At 45.0% G+C, this 13,562-nt stretch overlaps 1 protein-coding gene across 2 annotated transcripts in view; it reads left to right on the forward strand.

Moving 5' to 3' along the window:
• LOC138452671 (geranylgeranyl pyrophosphate synthase-like) overlaps positions 1-13,562 on the forward strand; it is a 182,975-nt gene that overhangs the window by 23,770 nt on the left and 145,643 nt on the right. The window contains exon 2 of one of the 2 annotated variants that reach the window (XM_069605025.1): positions 7,536-7,567. The exons of the other annotated variant lie outside the window; for it this stretch is intronic. The gene's annotated coding sequence lies outside the window, so the exon portion shown is untranslated. The remainder of the gene's footprint in view (positions 1-7,535; positions 7,568-13,562) is intronic. 2 annotated transcript variants of the gene reach the window in all.

The raw sequence follows: 13,562 nt of genomic DNA on the forward strand, positions 1-13,562 counted from the left end.
GGTGACCATTTTGTTGTGCGCAAAGACTGCGCGGTTTTCCTGGTTCTGGGATAGAATGATGGGCGGCGACAGCTCAATCCCCACATCTACCCAGTCTATTGATTTAGTTTTGTTCTGGGATAGAATGATGGGCGGCGACAGCTCATCCCCACATCTACCCAGTCTATTGAGTTAGTTTTGTTCTGGCCTAATATTTCAACATGGGTCAAAACCCTTGACAGAAAGGACCCCAGAGACGGAAGGAGAGGGAGAACAAGCAACAGGAGAAAGTAGAAAGCGGGCGGAGCACCGCCAAGTGGAAAACGTAGATGAGCGAGAGCAACTGAGGGAAATCCGAAGTTGCAACGCGCCGAGTCGCCTATTGTAGAGTGGTAAATACACTTTGGCTGCGGCCATATTGGAAAAGACTAGACATTTTGCGCCGTACACTAATGCGTTTTTTAGCGCAGTTCCTAAAAAATCACATACAGTTATTTAGTAAACTTCCCACCCATCCACCTCCTCCCCTACTGCGCTTCTTGTTACTGCACTTGCACGATTCGAATGTCACAAGGTCTAGTAGGACCATTTCTGTCGTTTATATCCCCTTCAACCCCCACCCTCTTTTTTGCCTTTTGGCACCTTGAAACACTTTTTGATGTTTAGTGCGCCTTATAAATATTTCAATAAATAAAACAAATATATACAGTTAATGAACACTTTACATCGGATTCAATGTTGTTTCTCTGCTTCTTTGTACAAACGTATGAGATCTACAACGATTTGTTCACAAAAAAGGTGTTTATTGCAAAGACACAGGCAGTCTCTAATGTCCAATGCACTTTGGTCGGTGGACCATCTTCAGGGACGAAGTTCTACTGAAAAATTAAATAAATAAAGCTTGCAAATAAATGGTAATTACCATATTTGAACTCATTATGTCAACTGTTTAAAAAAAAAATCCATTTACCTGCCTGCTGTGTTGTTATTTGTGCAAGTTAGAGCTTATTTTCAAATTTCTTGTAACCCACCGGCTTACTATTCAAGGATCTATCTTCAAACCCTAGGATACAAGCGTGTTCTTGTAAATGCACTTCTGAGTCACCAACATTAGTTGCATTCGGAGAAAATCGATTTCTATATCATTTATAGAGAATATTTAAAGTATGAAAAGTGCATACCTCTCTCTGTAAGGTATGGTATTCTTCAGCAAAATGTTTCCTTTTTTTCTACGCGTGCCCTGTGATAAATAGTCTAACATTAACTTGTTATTCTATGTGGTTTCTACTTTCCCACATTATCTCATGACAGTTCCCGTTCTCTTACTTTTTGCATTCACAGTTTTTTACTTGCATAAAAACTTTCTAAAAGTCGTCCGGCATCCGTGCACTGCTGTGGAAACAGATCCCTGGTGCCAGTACAGCTTTAATCTTGTAAAATGGCGCCAGCGGACGCAAATGCGATGACGTTACCGATGTTGTGACATCATCGCGTGCGATTTGCCATTTTTATTGTTTCTTGTTTACATACAAGGTAGAAGATGCATGTTACTATTGTGCACATGCCATGTTAGATTACATAAACATAATATGCTATGCATATTGTCTTTGTTCCTGTGTATTCCTTAAATAGTCTATTGACAGATTTACTTTTATCTCCTGAATGAATTTGAACCTACATGAGTTGTCAGATTTATTCTGGTAGCATTTGGGGTGGTAAGCTGCTGTGTCAAAGAGGACCCCTTTATATTGGTTGTACTCTATCTCTTCTTCAGTTTCCCTCCTAATTTGTGTTATCCCCAAATATGTATAATTTTCAAAAACATCTCTAAACCCCGCGTTATATGTCCCAACCTTACAAAATAATCACAAAAAAACCATACAACCTACAAATAAAAAACAACGTATACATCATAACATATATATTACACAATGTCTGTAGTGTTGAGCTTGCAAATTCGTTATCATGGTAAATGATATCATCTTCTGCAATATCAAATAATTAATCTTCGTCAGCAGGTGGCTCAATCTTATGAGAAGGTGGAGCGGTGCCTTCCGAATGTTGGATAGGTGAACCCAATACCGCAACTCCTTCACCCAACAGCATAGGGGGTGCAAAAATCACAGTGTAAGGGCCCTGGAACTTCTGTTCATTGCAGTAGCTATCAACGTTGACTGGCTGACTCACTACCTTATCAGTTTGATGGGTAATGTCCTCCTCTTCAGTGGAACACAACGCGTCTCCCGGTTCCCTTTCCTCCTCACCTGAAGTTGAAGAGTAGTTCAGTTTCTTTCTCCTGGCGTGCAGAGCGGGTACTCTTTTCTTCTTAAGGAGGTAAGGTCGGCCTCGAAAGGAATCCACCGTGGCTCAACAGTGGAGGCACGGTGACCCGCCTCCGCGACGGACAAAATACGGAGTGAGGGGAAAAGCCAACAGTGTAAAAACCCCTCGGAGCACTGAAGCAGGCTGAACCGGGGACCAGAAAAACGGTGAAGGTACATGCTGCAGATCCACTTGAGATGTGTAAGGTGGTGAGCGACTGAGAGGCAAGTAACAATGAAAGCAAGGGAGAAGCAGCGAAGGAAACCAGGGGGGAGGAAAGGACCCCAGAGACGGAAGGAGAGGGAGAGCAAACAACAGGAGAAAGCAGAAAGCGGGCGGAGCACCGCCAAGAGGAAAACGTAGATGAGCGAGAGCAACTGAGGGAAATCCGAAGTTGCAACGCGCCGAGTCGCCTAGTGTAGAGTGGTAAATACACTTTGGCGGTGGCCATATTGGAAAAGACTAGACCGTTTGCGCCGTACACGAGAAGAAGTGACGGCGTAGTTCAATGGCGGCCAAGTTTCCACCTCTTCCATAGCCGCCAGTAACTGGCGGTCGTGACAGTAGCGCACAAAATTCCTAATATAAATGTTATCCCTGAAAAAAACTGTGGCGATGGCAGGTTCAGTTCATCTGTCTGTGATGCTGCAGCAATTTCTAGGCGCAATCCTGCAAGAAAAAACCTTTATACACTTTGTTTACTTATGTAAATACCCCAGAAACACCTCCCCAAAAACTCCTGCTGCCCTGTGAGCATCTGATGCCATGTGTGTAGGAGTAAGAGGTGTGTGCATCCATCTCCCCATCACTACCTTGTGTGGGGACAGGTGGTGGTCTTTACTGGGCTGTGTTCTCAAGCTAATAAAAGCCAGAGGGACACATTCACCCAGTTCCTCCCTCATGTTACACATATCTTCGACAGTTTATTCTTCAAAAGTCAGTTCAACCTCTCTACAATCCCGGTGGCCTGTGGATGATGTATTGAACACAGTTTGTGCTTGATCCCCAATAGGGACACTATTTCTTTAAATAGATCATTCAAAAAATAAGTTCCATGATCAGATTTTAGGACCTCACACCCCCCCCCATGAGGAAATAGTGTGCGTACCATATATTTTGCGGCTGATGTTGTATCAGGTTGTGTGCAGGGACCAGCCTCAACCAAACGGGAGAACAGACACACCACAACAATGTAACGATAATTACTGCACCTGTTGATCATATCCACGTAGTTGATGTGTAGCTCCCGGAATGGCCCAGTGGTACAGAGCATCTGGCCAGTGTTGTAAAGATGACATGTTGTGCAATTTGCCACAAATGTGTTGACGAACTCCTGTAAATTGGGGACACACCCGTCCTCTTAAATGTCAGCAGCAATATGCTGTAGAGAAACATGCTGCGGGTTGTTCAGTGGCTCAAAAGTAACTGAAGACAACTCTGATTGCATTACTACCTTACCTGTAACATTTTGTCTCCAGATTACACTGGTCAGTGACTGCGAGCAACCCTGCTTAATCCAAAGGTCCTTCTCGCCCTGAGCTACCTGGCCTTGTAATGCAATTATTTGTGTAATCGGTACTGCAGTATATGGGATTGCTTACTGAAACTGTTGGTTTGCTACCTCAGTGTATCCAGTTACATCTGGATCCATGTGATATGCTGCTTCTTTTGTTTCCTTATCTGCTGCGTCATTGCCCAGAGAAGCAGGGTCTGTATTCTGGGTGTGAGCAGTGCATTTAACGACTGCTACTAGCGTTGGGCGGGACAAAGCATAAATCAATATCTCCACTGCGTTCGACGCAGCCCGCCACAGTATCCCAATCAAGAGACTTGAAGAAATAGGGATAACCGACAAGGCAATGCCCTGGATTAAATAGTTCCTATCTGAAAGAACAGAAACAGTATGGATAAAACCATTCAAATCAGCGCCGAAGGGACACCACCTGTGGAGTACCACAAGGATCCTCTTTATCCCCACTCCTCTTCAACATCTACTTGACCCTACTAATCAACCTCATCAAAAGTCACGGCCTCACCTGCTACAACTACCAGATGACACCCAAATCATCTACAAAATCAAAGATGCACAAGAGGAGAACACAGTGCTAGATGACTGTCTGAAAGAACTCCATGAATGGATGAACACAAACAGCCTCAAACTCAACCCGGGCAAGACAGAAATCATGATCATATAGAAAAATCAGGAAAACAACCAATAAATCCCATGGCCAACAGAACTAGGAACAGCGCCCACGCCATCAAAAACCGTCAAAAACCTTGGAATCCTAGTGGACAATGAGCTAACACTAGAACCGCATGTAAACGGAATAATCAAGAAATGCTTCTTCCACCTACACATGATCAAAAAGATGCTACAATTCCTCTCATTTATGTACAAAACGCTAGCCATCATTTCACTCATCATGTCCAGGATAGACGCCGCGAACAGCCTATATATTGGAATGCCGGATTATCTGCTGACAAAACTGCAACATGTAACGATCTCAGCGGCCAGACTTCTCCTCAAATTCTCACGAAGAGACCACATCACTCCTGCACTAAAGATGTTACATTGGCTGCTAGTCAAAAAACAAATCACATTCAAAACAATGTGCATAACGCACAGAGCAATCCACGGCCAAGGAGAAAATCACCATTTACCAGTCAACCAGAACACTCAGATCCAGCAACGACATCCGCCTGGAACCTAAACCGTACACAAGGAAAACACTTGGGGGATTAGCATTCTCTTGCCTAGAGGCAAACATTTGGAACTCCCTCCCGAGAAAAATACGAAACATGAAGGGCCATCTAAAATTCAGAAAACTCCTAAAAACCCGGCTCTTCAACTCAGAACAGAACAAAACAAATTAGCAATACCACACCTCTGGGAATAAACACACATAGCCCAAGACAGAGGACTAAAGTGTACCACGATAAGTGCAGAGAGGCGGAGAGACCTCTGAGTGGGAGGGAGACCAGGGTTCCCATGGAGGGCCTTAACCGGGGCTAACAAGAGAGATAGAAGCATCCTAGGTTGAACCACAGACAGAGGACATAAGAGTTGAAGGGGAAAGAGTGGCGTCTGAACAGATAAACCACAGGGACCAACTAGCCCAAGACACAGGGAAGAGGTCCCAGGCCCCCATCCCGTCCCTCAAGGGGCCCAGGAAGGGGATGGCAGCTGCACATCAGGATATGCCAGGGGCCAAAGCAGTGTAGAAATCCATTATTCGGGACATAGGGCGGAGGGACGGGTGGAGGAGGCATACCACAAAATACCCTGCAGGCAACCCACAACCCTGCACCACAATACGTGACACTGTCAGGGATGCATACCAAAGGTGGCCAAAGCGGAGGAGGGACGATGGAGCGTCATCCCAACCAATTAAAAATCTCATCCCTCTGCTTGCACCTCGCAAATTCTAAACATAAGACAAGCATACCTATATGGCACAACAAACTGCACACACTTCACTACACCACAACAACGAAACAAACCACACATAGCCTCGCACAACAGCACATGACAACTTCTGACCGAAAAAATGACAGCTATGCTCAGCGAATGGTGTAAACCGAACTGAAGCTGCCAACAGCACAACACAGCTCTCTTGCACTTTTTCCCACTCAGTCTTAATAACTTACCCTACCCTCTTGCTTTTCAGATCCGCCAGAGCACCAGGGGATCACTCCAGTGGTGATAGTGCACGGTTTAAATATCCTTTTATATAAAATAATGAGGCTGCATGCTTTATATGTGAGTCATCAGATCTCGGAAATCCCCTACTTATCCATCTGGACAACCCTGAATGTACAGTGGAGATGACGTATGCAGAATCTGAGTAGATGGTCAATAAGTATCCCTGGGATGCTTGCAGTGCTTCTAGTAATGCAATCTGTTCTGATGCCTGAGCCAAATAGTGTGTGGATAACCGTTTTTGTACTAGAACTTCATATTCTTCATCTACAAGGTGCACCACTGCTGTACTTGTGTGTGTCTGGCCGGTCTCCTGATCAATTATCGATGATCCATCAACGAAGAGAACCTCCCCCTCATCAATCGCATCCTATCTAGCTCTTATTAAAGAATGCTCAGGGCCTTCATAAGTCACAGAGTCATGCACCTCCTCTCCTTCCTCAGCTGGTATTGCAGTGAATGTGGCTGGGTTTACTGTACGACATCTCAGTGTGAATTCATGGGCTTGATAGAATTAATTCATATGCTGAGGCCCTTTGTGTAGCTAAAGTAGATTTAGATCTTTCAAGAATTGCAATATAATGTGACCAAGCACCCCATAGTGATCGTCGTTGATTTTCTGATGGCAAAGGCTGCAGTGGCCAGTGCCTGCTCACAAGGGAATTGACTAAGGGTTAGTGTTCCAGAGATGTGTGCTGAGCCAATACAGCAGTCATTATTTGTTGATTGCAAGGTGATAATAGATCAAATTATTTCACATCATCGGGGTTGTTAATACTGGTGCATTGCTAATGGCATCTTTAAGCTACTGAAAAAATGTTATCATTCCGCCTGTCCATGTGAGTGACCCTTTAGATTTTTTAGTCTTATTGAGTCCCTGCAGTAGGGGATTTGTGTAAGTAGAATAGTCAAAAATTCATGCTCTACAATACACAATCCCAATAACTGTTGCATTTCTTTCACGGCCATGGGCTGTGGTGTGTGGTGTGTTCTGTACTGTGGCTGCCCTTTCTGGTGTTACTGGTTACCCTTCAGAGGATAGAATCTGTCCCAAGTACACTACCTCTTTCTGACAGTACTGCATTTTGTCCTTGTCCACTTTGTATCCTTTATCTGTGAGCAATTGCAACAGTTTAATCGAATCTGCTCTACACATGTCTTCCGTTGCGCTGCACACTAAGAGGTCATCTACATACTGCGTGACCAAACTCGTTACATGTATGTTGCCCAAATTTGTGTGTAATACTCTGTTAAAAATACTGGGGGACTCACAATACCCCTAAGGGAGTCTATTATGTTAGAACCTTTGCACGCGATAAGTAAACACAGTGAGATATTGAGAATCGGGGTACAATGGAATAGAAAAGAAGGCAGTTTTTTAAACCAATGACAGTAAAATGTGTAGCCTCAGTTGCTATACTGCAAAGGATAATGGCAGGGTTCAGTACAACTGGGAATGTAGCCTCAACAATGTTATTTAACAGGCGCAAGTCCTGTATCATCCTCCAACTTGACCCTTTTGTTTTTTTGACAGGTTATACAACGTGCTACACAGGGATTCTGAGGGTACGTAACGCAACAATTGTCTCATGTATTCCCTCTTCTGGCTCTCAAGATAATGGGTACTGTCACACTCTCTGTAACACTGCTCCTTGTTTAAATTTTATACATACTGCCCCTATCATCTTCAAAAACCCTACATCATGGGGGGTTGTCCATTCATAAAGTGCTTGGGACCTGTAAGAAATCCTGCTGTAAGTATGTATACATGCATTTAGCAATAGGTATAGGACAAGGGACATTCCTATGCTGAATCATTATTTGACACAAAATATAAACCTGCAGGATCATTTCACAATCATTGTCAGCATCCTGAAACAACTTCCCATTTGATACCCTGTTCAGTGGTTGAGACAGTCGATGCACACAACTGTACGCCACTCACCTCCTTCCTCATCCGTCCTTATCAGCACTATCTTGTAATCCGCAATCAACAACCCTCCAAATCTAATGTTATGATGGTACCCAGAGCATAATCTTGGGGAATTGCAGGCTGAAACAAACATTCTGACAATACCCTCCATGGCTTATTTCCAATACCTGGCACCTAACTCAACAACACAGTTACTCCATATATAAACAAATCCGAGTGTAATGGTATACTTCTACTGGCACTTTACAATGCTTGTGTTATCATTAGCACTGTAACATAACAGAATCCTGGTTTGGAGCAGTCCTTATTCTGAAATGAAATTGTCATGTTGAACTTGCTTAACAGATCCCTGCCTAACAAAATCACCGGAGTTGCAGTTGAAAATAATAGTGGAGCTAGCACCCCTTTGTTACGTACCTTGATAGGTAAATCTTCTGTAAATGGAACCAAATTAATTGCCCAAGAGAACCCTTGCGTGTCCATTACTTAATCTGATAAGTGAAAGCACCCTTCCTTTATGCACAATTTTGTCACCCCTGTGTCAACCAGGAAAACAACTGATTTGTTGCCTGTCTCTACATGTACCAGGGGTTCCACTTCTGGGTCAGCAGTAACTGATAGTACTGGGCATGCCATAGCTCTCTGTGGGCAGACCTAATGTGTGGTGGGTGTTCGATCTTGGCAACACACACCCAGCACACTCGTCCCTTGGTATTGTGTCACTGTGCCATGTGGTAAGGCATTTTTATCCCATGCCTGTGGTGCTGACTGTTGTGTTTGCTGTTGTGTGTACACAGGTGGGCTATTAAGTGCTAGTGGCTGTCCCTGCTGCTGTTGTAACAGTTGTGGTAATGGCGTCTGATAGTGGTACAGGGGCTGCTGGGTTGCCTGCGCGGCTGCCACGCCATAAGAGGCACTCAAAGGCATCATCCCATACTGCTGTGGAAATGTGAACAGGGCCATTGGTCCACTGAGATATGCGCTGGGGTCATATGCAGCTGCTTGCCTACTCCTACACTTGGTCAAAATGACCAATTTTTGCACATTATGAAAACGGCCCTGGCCCACCAAATCTCAGCCCCATCCCGCCAAATTCTCCTCCTCTACCTCCTCGGAATCTTTGAAAGCCCCCTCTTCCTCTTGAATTCCCTCCATGGTACCCTCTTTTGTCTGGATAGTATTCATATCACCCTACCTATTCTGGCACCACCCTTGTGTCCCCCGGTTACATTTGCTGTTCTGCCTGCCTCACGCAGACCAACCCATGATCACTGCTCCTCTTGTACTCAACTTTGCTAATTTCTTCTGTACTGACTTCACTTCAGCCTTTTGCACATTATCCACTACTTCCTTTTCCTTCTCCTGTTGTCATTTGCAATGAGGCACTATAATTGCCTGAATCCCTGCGCCTGCCTTAGCCTCGATCCCTACTTCCTTATCCAAATCTTTCTGAACCTCCTTTGGATCTCCCTTCATCAACATGTGATAACATATTGCTATAGTCTTATTGATTCCCCTGTCTCAGCCCTCCATGTCACCTGAATCTGTAATAAGTATTACACCGGATCCTCAATGTCCTTCATAGGATGTGCCATAATTGAATGTATATCAGGTGTATTAGGATATGCATTCCTTAAGGCTGCCCACACTCTAGCTCAACAATCGTTAAAATGTGCCCCATCATGATTGTCATCCTTATCAGTACCACCGGATATCGTGATGTTTTCCAGATGTTGTCTGCTTGATCTCCTAATACGGCAGCAAAAAAGCTCTTCATTTCTCCTACTGCTAGTGTGATGTCTGCTGTCTGTTTCTCAAGTGCATATATCCACTTGCCTGCTCCTACGGTGAGTGATGGCAGTGTCTTGATCAAAATATTTCTATCCATATGTGGTCAGGACATAAACTGTGCTTTGCCCAGACCATTGTGCAACAATGGGAATTGTGTTCCCACCTGCTTTGCTGGTAATTGTCTGCCCCCCCTTTCACCACTGCCATGCGACCTGGTCACATTCTCAGCCTCAGAACCCATAAACACTCCAATCCACTCTTGGTGTCCCTCTGGGTGGCACCTCATCCCTCTGCTCTTCGTCTGTTCCCCAGTGCTCCTCCTCTGCTACTCTTGCTTTGGCTTCTGATTTTTGCAGTGCACTGGCTTTTGCTCCTCTGTCATGGGGAAACTGACATGTCCTTCAGCCTGTCAGTACTGGGAAACATTGTTTCCCTTAGTCGTGTTACTGTGTTGCTATGTTTAGTTACTTTAGTATCACTTATGGAAACTTTTTATCATTGTACAATGCAGCTTACACTGCAGTACAATGGGGCACATTTTTTTTGCCCTATAATAACACTTTTAGCCTTACTGTGTTTTTAGCCTAACTGTGGCTACTGGTCATACCTGGCCTTGCTACAAGATTTTTCACTTGTCCTTTTGCCATCTAGTTCTTTGGCCTTCTTCATGGCCTGAGAGGCCGGGAAAATCCTTATAAAGACTTCCAGTGCCCAGGAAAGCTGAAGCTTTTGGCGGGCTACTGGAGGGCTGTGTGTGTTTGCTGGCAGGGTGTGGGCTGGGACTGTCTGGTCACAATCCACAAACTGGTTTCAGTGTGTCTGAGTGGTATGCATGAATGTTCTCGCCAGTGGTTCTGATTGGAACACTGCTGGGGTGTGTGTGTGTGGGCTAGTCCTGCTACTGGAGAGTGAGAGTTTTCAGCTCTTACCTAGCTTTTAGGAGAAGAAGAGGACCCATGCACCCATTCTTCAGAGATCCTGGAGAAACCTGCAGGAGCCAAGTATCCTGTCCAGCTGTAAGACCTGCGATGAAACCTGAGACCTGACTGAAGGAGGCCTGGCAACCAATTTCTGCTGCTGTCCTGGAGGAGCCCTGTCTTGCTTGTGATCTTTAGCAGTCCTGCGAAGGAGCTGCGACCATTGGCGTGAAGGGACGTCTGCTTGATGACCTGCCAAAAGAAGCCTTCGTAAATGCCCCTGAACCGTGCTGTGCCTGACCAGCTTTGATTTTGGTCTACTGGGCTGCCAGTGTCACCGTTCAGCATCCTAGCATCGAGGAGATCAGAGAGAGGAGGGAAAGTCCAAACACAGCTGCTGAGTCCCTTTGCGTCACCGTGCTGCGGTGACTACTGTCTGAAATTGCTTACCTGACCTGAGTCCAGTCCTGAGAGGAGTACTGCATCGAGTTTTGCTGCATTCTTCCATCAAGAGTCCTTGCAACAGTGAAAGACACCAACCGGAGATCAGCTCGAACCTGCAACCCCTGGGAATCAAGGACTGCGACTTTCGGTAGGAAAAGCAACATCGGACTATCTTCCTTTTTCCTGCCAAGTCTGGGGAAGAAGTATAGGGGGTAAGTTGCAGAGCTTCTAACCTGACCCCATACTCCCATTATAAGTCAATGGGCCTATAATAAACCTTAATTCTACCAATATTGGCTTTGACATAACTTGCTTGCGCAAGACCTACTTTTGATAGTTAGTTTTAATTGTACCCTAACCCTAAGTACTCTTCACTGGACCCCAGAGACCCTACCTGCATTTTGTCCTGCTTCATAACTTCTGTGGAACTTTTACCTGAACTATTGGGCAAAAAGCCCCAGACAATTTAGGGGTGGACAATTTTAGTTAGGGATCATCTCTGTGGACCTTGTATGCATAATACTATTCTAACCTTTCCTTTGCAGGAGTTTCCGATATGCATTATGCCCTATAACAAAGTGAATGTACATATGTATTTAGTTAATTAGTGTTGTGTGCTAACTCTACTTGCTAGTAGTCATTTTCCATAGTGTGTTTAGGCCAATAAATAATAACTATATTTGTATACATTCTGTCTAAGTGTACGTTGTGTTTCCCATTGTGTGACCTCATTGCGGACCCTTTACAAGCTCACCACCTCTGAACATCTTAGCCTAGTCACTGGTACCTGAACTGGTTTGGCTACAGATCCCCAGAGTGGTCCCTGTCCCAATATAGGTTGGCCTTCTATGCATCTGTTCACCAGGTCAGAGTAGAGAAAATCAGTCCTAACATCTGACATGATTGACTCATAATCGAAACTCACTGCTCGTGGTGATTCTTCCTGATACCCTTCATCATTGCAACCAGTATCCTCCATTTCAATGTGTACATTTCTAATTGCAGTGCTATCGATCCTAAATAAAATATCACCTGCTCACCCCTCTCCCGTATCTAATCTTACTCATGCAAGCTCTGCCTCTGTCCTTCAAAGCTCTCTTTGTGCCCTATTCTCTATCTCCATAACTAATGGATTGCATGTGGCATTCACTGCTAGGGGCAGTGGGACGTTCTCATATGTTGCAGGCACTGGCTGTTGCGGGGCTGTGTGGGGTACATATTCTGAGTTAGTGTAACATGCTGCTGCTTGCATTGGCTATCATCCCTGTAGGGGTATCACTGGGCTCAGGGGCTACGCTAGGCATTCAGGTGACACCGGGCGCTTGTATTACACTTTCTCCCCTTTTAGGATCCATAGGGACATCTTCCAAATCCTCCACCATCTTCCACAATTCCAAAACGCCTTTTCTATTTCTTAACTTCTTCCCATTATAATTTGATGCCAAATATGTGTACATATGGCTCAAAACATCTTTATTATTTGTTCCTTCTTCAGACCAAGGCTTGTACATTCCTCCCTCGTTTGAGTGACCCACTCCTTGAGGTATTTCATAATTTTCTCCCTATACAGTGGGAGTGCGGTACACATGTATTCAAGTTGGGTGAGAGAACTCATTCTTGTGTCTAGTTTGAACATATAACAATCCTTTGCCTTTCAAACACCGATCCAGCTGCACCGATCTCTCTGCCCAATCCCCACACTGCCCACACTCCCTGTCTTTCCCTCCCTATCCCTTTCGCCGCAAGCACCACACACTTAATACCCCACACAACTCCTCACATAACACAACAATCACCACTAAGCATCATAGCACGTCTAAAAAACTCCTTAAATCACCTTATGCCCCCATATGCCAGGCAAAGAGATCCCAGACCCACCATATAATGGGCCCACCAACAAAATCACATTTATTTACAAATGGTGCAGACCCTGCCTCTATCCCCTTGCCTCGGGATGAGGGTATTTGCCTCCTCACACTCCCTTTTGCCGAGTGGAAGGATCCTAGGTCCTCCATATAATGGACCTCACCTTTTATTTAATTCTGCAGCGCTGCCTTTCCTCCACAATTGAAGGAGTTCCTGTTTACTCTCTCTTCATCTCTTTCCTCATAATATATGCCGTTACGCCACCTTATATAAAACCGCTATGTATCACCATGTGGGTTTTCACACTCATTCCATTCACCAACAAATCACTCCACACATGCCCACTCTCCTCTTAATGTTTTCTCTTGCAAAGGTGCACTTATATCTATGTGTTCTCATGAGCTCCTCTGATACGGGGTCCCATCGATGGCCTGCACAATCTGGGAGCAGAGCCCCACTCCAAAGAGCAGGCAAGCCTTCTGACAACACAGCACCTCTCTCCCTCTTCAAGACATGCGCAGGATCTGGTCGCTGCGGATGGGTGCCTCACCCCAGGATGTGTGGCCGCGACTCCCCCGACTTCACGGAGAGTCTGGGATCACATCGGGGT

Source organism: Ambystoma mexicanum, chromosome 4p, assembly GCF_040938575.1.
Source record: "Ambystoma mexicanum isolate Mex_15411 chromosome 4p, UKY_AmexF1_1, whole genome shotgun sequence".
NCBI classification, from domain to species: domain Eukaryota; kingdom Metazoa; phylum Chordata; class Amphibia; order Caudata; family Ambystomatidae; genus Ambystoma; species Ambystoma mexicanum.